Raw genomic sequence first — 7,419 nt, forward strand, 5'->3', positions numbered from 1 at the left:
CCAAACCGGTAATAACACCGGTTGAGTCCCACTCCTGGTCAGAAGGTCACAAAAGGGCATCACATAACCTCGGGACACAGCAATGGTCATAAGTATGAAGCAGTCTCCCAGCCCAGAGATAAGTTATGAACTGTCATGAGATACCTTTTAAAAAAATAAGAGAATCCTCATCAATTGGGACCTTAAAACCCAACTTTGCTGCAGAGCCTATTTGTTCTTACAAAATTACAGTACAACAAATGTAGAACACTTTATGGCTAGAAAAATGGCATCTTATTTTACAACTATTTTATGTGATCTACTACTGTTTCTTCAACATTATTTCCATTTTTGTTAATGGAAATAATGTCAAAGAAACAGTGGTAGTAACATATACTGAGACAACTTTATCCTAGAATACTTTATTGGCCAAGTGTGATTAGACACACAAGGAATTTGTCTTGGTGTAAATAGTCTCAGTATACATAAAGAAAAGGTACATTAGTTAAGAATCAAGAATCATAATGTACAACACTTAATGATAGTCATAGGGTACAATCAACAATCAAATCATACTAGGAAACAATCAATATAAACTGTAAGGATACAAGCGACAAAGTTACAGTCCTACAATCACAAGTGGGAGAGGGTGGGTGATAAGGAGTGGTGAGAAGATTAACAGTAATAGTAGTGCAGACTTTGTAATAGCTGAACAGTGTTGAGGGAATTATTTGTTTAGCAGAGTGATGGCTTCCGGGAAAAAACTGTTCTTGTGTCTAGTTGTTCTGGTGTGCAGTGCTCTATAGTGTCATTTTGAGGGAAGGAGTTGAAACAGTTTATGTTCGGGATGTGATCCCATGTGGAATTGTCTGCGGTGAGTTGTCCCACTTGAAGTTGGCCACATAGATGGCCACAGTGAGATGGCCCTGGTGAGTTGGCAGTGGTGAAATGGCCATGACAAGTTGTCCCATTCCACTCCAAATTCATCAGCTTTTTTGACTGCTGCGCCAAAGTGATTGGCTAGGCATTACCCAGCTTAGTTTAGATAGGCTCTTTCTCAGGACACAGACTGCTGGGACTTGGCCTGATGGATAAAGGAACCCTTCCTGTAAGAGGTCCTGTTTGGGAGTCGTGCTTGATGTTCAGCACAGGGCAAACTTAATCAAAGAGGTGTAGAAAAGGAGCTCCTGTGTTTTTCTCCATTGCTTACTTTGTCACACTTGCTTTCTAGCAGAGTGAGTTGGACATAGATTCAAGTCTCTGGAATATTGCTTTTTCCAGGATCTGGTCTCTGAGGCAGATGATTGATTCCACCTAATAATAGGGCTAGCCATGATTTTAGTTTCATGCTCCATATCTATTCTCATTTAATGCAGTTATTTCTGCTAAATGATCCACAAACACACCAGCTGACTGGGTGGTTCTATTCTCTAACATGTCTGCCAAGAATAAGTTTTGATTTATAATCTGGGCGTAAGATTACATGTAAAGAAAAGGCCAACTTTCCTCAATCCATTTCTAGAAATCTATGTGCTTCTGTAGTAAGAGCACTGCTTGACATTTGTGCATTGTCCATCGTTGCTATGCAATGTGATAACGCAGCTCAGCTATGTGTCTTTTTGGAATCAATCCTTGCAGCTGCTAATGATAAGAGTCATTGATTCTCTTGCTTTTAGTTGCACAAATGGAAAGGGAAAATAGAGGAAGAAACAGTTGCAGACATTCCTTACTAAAATTTATTGGAAAAATATACTCTTTTCCTCTTAAATCTCTTGGATGATACAGTATATATTATACATGTCATTTTGGGGCTCTTCTGAGAGAAATAAATTGCGCCAGGACATTTTTTTCTCACCAAGATTTCAAAATACTGGTTTCAAATAAATAAGCCTCTTTTTTAGATCAGTTTTTATGACAACCTCCCACAGAGTTGCACATGATTCAGACCTCTCTGCATATTGAGTGATAAAATAGCTGCCCCTCAGCTATTTTGTGAGCACCAGTGTATATATTTTATTTGTCTCTTGTGTATCATTGTTTTATTCCACAACCTGAAAACTTCCAGCAAGCATAGTGTAGTAAAAATTGCATTGTAATTTGAGCGTATGTAAAAGGCACCAGGCTAGAAACTGGGAAACCAGGAGTTTTAGCCCTGTCTTAGATTTAAAGCCAGCTAGGTGACCTCTCTCTCTCTCTCTCTCTCCCTCTCTCTCTCCCTCTCCCTCTCCCTCTCCCTCTTGAAGAAGGGAAAGACAAACTGCTTTTGGAAATCTTGCCAAGAAGGCTGGAGAAACTTGTGCAAGTAGTCACCAGGAATCAAAACCAACTCAAGGACACTTTATTTATTTGCCAGGTTAGATACTTGACTGACTTAATGGTTTAAAGATCAGGGAATGGGAAAAAGTAGAGTGATATATTACTTGGCTAAAAATATACAGAGAGAATGGAGGATGATTATGTCAGTCATTCAGCATGGTGATTTGTTGGAATCATACCTTCTGAATCTTCTTCAGATATATTCTGATAAAGTGACAGTGCAATCCATACATACTTACTTAGAAGTGGTCTCACTGAAATCAGTGAAGGCTTGTTCTCTGATACGGGTTTTGTTTATACTCCTAATGTATTTGTATTGGCTATCTGCCACCTTCAATAGCAAGCAAGCTATTGCCTGAGGAAAGTTACTATAGGTTAGGTAGAAAAACTGATGAAAAGCAAGCAAGGAGAGAGGTGAACCCACTCCTGTCCCTTCCCTCCCAGTTTTTTCCCAGTTTTTCTCTCTTTGATCTAGAAAACATGGTTCTATATATTCAAAGTCACTGAATTAACTAAGGTCCTCCCCTCCCTTGTCCTCCCCCATGAGAAATTTTCATCCATAAAACATAATTGTATAGCTCATTTTCTATTAAGGAGAAATCATTTATTAGTCGCTTAAGTCCTTGTATTATTATAAGTCAGCCAAAACTTCACATTTTTCATGCTCTGCTGGAAAGGTCAAAAGTCCCAGACCCCTGTCTGAGGCTGGGCACTGCCTGTTCAGTAAAGCCCAATCCCTTCCCGATATGCTCTGGACTTTGCTCCCATCTTTACCTGGAAAGCAAGAAAAATATGAGGTACTAGCTTAGTTATATATAAAAACATAAATAGCAATTCTCACAGATAAATTTAAATCAGGTAGAAAACACCCTGAAATAATGGGTGCTAGGCTAGAAAGCAGACTATTTCTTCAGCTTTCTCCCAGCAGTTCTAAGAAGAGAAAGGAGATAGAGAAATACCTGAAAGATATGCATCAGGTGTTCCAGCTTATCAGGTATATTGATGGGAATTTTTTTGCCCACATGATTGACCAAAGATTGCCAAGGTGCTGTTTCCAGCAGAAATTGACTTGTTCACTTGATCTGTTTCTCTATTAATGACTTAGATTGTTACCTTGGCAACACCCCAAAGATCCAAAATCAAGGCCTTCTCTCTTTTTTGTGATTTATTCTTTTTTTTTTTTTTTGCTTTTAAAGTAATGACAGAGAATGGGAAAAAAACACAATGATAAAAATCCACACATTGTCAAAGAAAATATTTTTAAGTGAAAAATTGCAACAAAAGAAAAAAGGTATATCTTAGTTACAATTCTATGTATAATTATCTAACACAATTATTTTTTGTGTGTGTATGTATATATATGTATATGTATCTGTCTGTTTTTAAACTTACTAATTTTTTTATGAGTCTCAAATTTCATTTTATTTGACCTTACAAAGTCTACATCCATAGGCAACCTGCTCATAGGTGACACCTAAGGCCAAGCTCTTGTTTGATGTTGGAGAATATCATTTTTTCCAAAATAAAATTAATGATCTTTGCCTCTTGGAAAGAATTTATAAAGTAAACCTTCTAGTAAGAACCTGGCCATCCCACTAACCAGTGTATGGAGTTTCCTCACCAATGTCTTATTTAATGCTGCCAATAGACTTAACTACAGCAAGAACAGATGGGTTTTCTCCCCTGCCATATGGAGATCATCACAGTCAATGATACTTAAACTTAAATCCAGACTGATGATTGGAAAGCCCCTTAAGCAGCAGGTGTTTTTTTAATGTACCTAAAACCAATAGGCTAGAGACTGGATGGTAATCATTTGAGGAAACAGATGACTTAAGAGAAAATTTCTTGAGCAGGTGTTGCACGCTAACTTTTTTTAAAAATGAAGTAGTGGTGGTGGTAGTGTATGTCTGTTTTCTGTGTTCCTTAAAGGAAAGGTTCACTATAGTCCTCAGGAGTGGACAATTTATCTTCCAGGCAGGTTGAAATAGTCACGATGGCCAAGGATCTAATCCACAAGGGGTCAATCTCAGAATATTCTTCTAGTTTTGCAGTGAGATTTACTAAAAACAATAATTTACCCCTTTACTGAAGACCTCCTAGACAAAATCTGTAAACAAAACTGGCTGCAAATGTTGCGTTCTGAATAAACGAGTTCACTTGGGTGCACAGCAGTCAATCTGAATTAGCGCAGCAGTGCAAAACTTCAAGGAGCCTGAGCAGTTCTTTACCATATCTGATGTCTGTACACAAAGAAAAGAAAACCTTCTTTGTTCTCACAATAATCCTATGATATTTTATTTTAATTAACTTAAATCTATTTTAGTTTCTCTATTGGACTCACCTATTTTCTTTGGAGCACAACCCATTTGATGTCTGTATGTTGCTTTCAACCCAATCCCATCCAAACCTCCTCCCCCCACCCCTCACACACACACACACATGCACAATCACAGACCCTGTGGCGTGAAAGTAGGCAGGTTGGCTACAGCTTATTCAGGTCATCAAAGTGATTTTATTCAAAGTAGTGCTTGGTGAGTTACTCCATTTGACACAGATTGATTGTCTCCAACTAGCTACTCTGCTCTTGAGTAGCTCTCATCTAAACAAAATAGTATGGCCATGCCAAACTGGTGCTTTGATTTTAGATTTCATCAAGATGTTTTGGCATTTCATTGAATCAAAGTACCCCCTTCAAGTTCTGCAAAAGGGCCCCTGCTATAGCGGAACACAACAAAGTTAAACAGTCCATATTAAACTAGCAATATCCCACGTCTATGAGCCCACTGGCAGAGCCTAGAGCTTAAAGAAACTCATCCATGCTCCCGTTTGCATTAGATACAAGCACAGTGCGTATTAGAACTGAAAACTAGAGGTTGTATAAGGAAAGCAAAACAGACTATTAATTACTGTGTTGCCATTTGTCCTTTAGAAAGAGAAGAAACCTCTGCCTAACATTCCCAGTGATCCCCAGCAACAATGGGAAGCTGTTCCATAAGCAGCTAAAAAAAGTTGCCATGACAACTCCAAACCAGGTTTTATCTACTTATTTCTATAGCCCAATAAATCCTTACACTAATGTAAATGACTTCAGGTCCCAACTCCTATCATCTCTAATAGCTGGCATTAGAACACTAGGTGTTCTTATAAGGCCTTTGCTTAGGCCACCCAAACATTGCTTAATAAAGTTTGCTATTGTTCCCATGGAGTCTGACTTTCCACTGCTATTGTTCTTTTCCAAGAAAGGAGGCGAAAACCAGCCAGAGTGATTTATGAGGAGATTCATCTCTGTGTGGCTGAGAGAATAAACATTAAGAGAACATCTTTCTAAAAGACCTCTGGCAAAAATGGACTCTCAGTTTTATCTGCATAAAGTGATGCCTAATTTTACTCAGACTGATATCAATATAGAACATTTAGGAAGTAACAAAGTTTTAAAACAAAATATTTTCTCTTGTACCATGAGAAGAATAGAGGTTATTTGCATCAGAGCATGTGCAGAAGATAGAAGTTCTGTAGAAACATTTTGCTTTCAAACATTTGTCCTTCTAATATTAGTAAATTAAAAAAATGTGGGGTTTTAGTAATTAATCACAAATGTCTTCAATAAAATCAAACATATTGGAAAGATTGCCTGCAGACTCTCACACTCTGTGCCTGAATATAAACAGGTTCACTGATGGATAGAGAGATAGAAGCGCACACACCATTTGGAGAACTGTTCCAGATTTATGTCATCCTACCCTCATGAATGGAAATCCATCATACTACTCAGAAGTTATTCTTGATTAACTTGCAGGCTATAAGACCCACAGCAGCAATAGGACCCACTGCCTCATGCATGTCAAAGGATACCATATGCCACACCCACCAAGTTATTTGTGCCTTGGCCCCTCTCTTTTCCTAAACCCCTGAGTAAACTTGCAATCATAAGCTAACCTAGTTCATCAATTTGCTATTTTTCCATGTTAGCCAACAACAGTGTCCTGTGGCAGCCACTTCACTCTTCTAATGGTAGGGCTGGCCAGTCTCAGTGATGAGCAGATCCTAGCACTGTTTGATTAATCTTGATTCAATGTGGTAGCTAAAGGTCACCGCAAGAGCAATTAGGTATTAAATCTTTTGAAGGTTATAAGATAGTCATTCTTTTATATGATATGGTGCGCCCCGTGGCCATATACGGCGCAGAGTGCTGGCCGAAGACCAAAGAAGTCGAAAGCAGACTCCAGATAATGGAGATGCGAATGCTCCGATGGTCGGTAGGCCTCACCCTACTCGATCGCGTCAGGAACGAAGAAGTACGTAGACGGTTCAACGTCGTGCCCATCCCCACGGTCATGAGGCAGTCCCGGCTACGATGGTTCGGCCACGTGAGCCGCGCCAAGGAAGAATCCATCATCAAATCTGTAATGAAGGTGACTGTCGGAGGAGCGAGACCGCGTGGTAGACCTAAACAACGCTGGATGGACACGATCAAGGCCGATCTAGAGATCGCGAAGGCAGACCCGACACACGTGGCAGACAGAGAGGTGTGGAAGCAGTACTCAAGGACATTAGCGGACCTCGCCCGAGCGCGAGACAAACGCTGAAGAAAAAGAAGAAGAAGAAGAAGATAGGCATATTTCTGTTACAGGTGCTTGGGCTGTTGGGCTTAAACAGCAGTCTTAAACTGAATTGGGAAGGCACAACTTATTCTTCATTGAATTAATTTCCAAGAAATAGAGTCAATGTTTTAGGTATGATGATGATGATTGGTTGCATAGTAAGCCAGAATGCATTTTTATCCATGCATTGAGCCCCTCCCAAGGAAGACTCAGTGCATGGATAGGCAGATGTTGTGGTTTCATAGTGTTAAAGATATCATCACAGCAGTAATGGGATTCAATTTTTTTTACTACCGGTTCTGTGGGCGTGGCTTGGTGCGTGTGGTGTGGCTTGGTGGACGTGGCAGGGGAAGGATACTGCAAAATCCCCATTCCCACTCCACCCCACTAGCCTGCTTTCCAGCTCCGTTCTCCTTTGCAGGGTAACCAAAGAAGACCCAGCCAATCAGCTGGGATTTGGGAGGTAGAGAAGAGATGGGGTTGGTGGGGCCAGTCAGAGGTGGGATTTGCCGGTTCTCTG

This window comes from Pseudonaja textilis, chromosome 2 (assembly GCF_049901715.1).
Source record: "Pseudonaja textilis isolate UNSWEBS1 chromosome 2, rPseTex1.2, whole genome shotgun sequence".
NCBI lineage: Eukaryota > Metazoa > Chordata > Lepidosauria > Squamata > Elapidae > Pseudonaja > Pseudonaja textilis.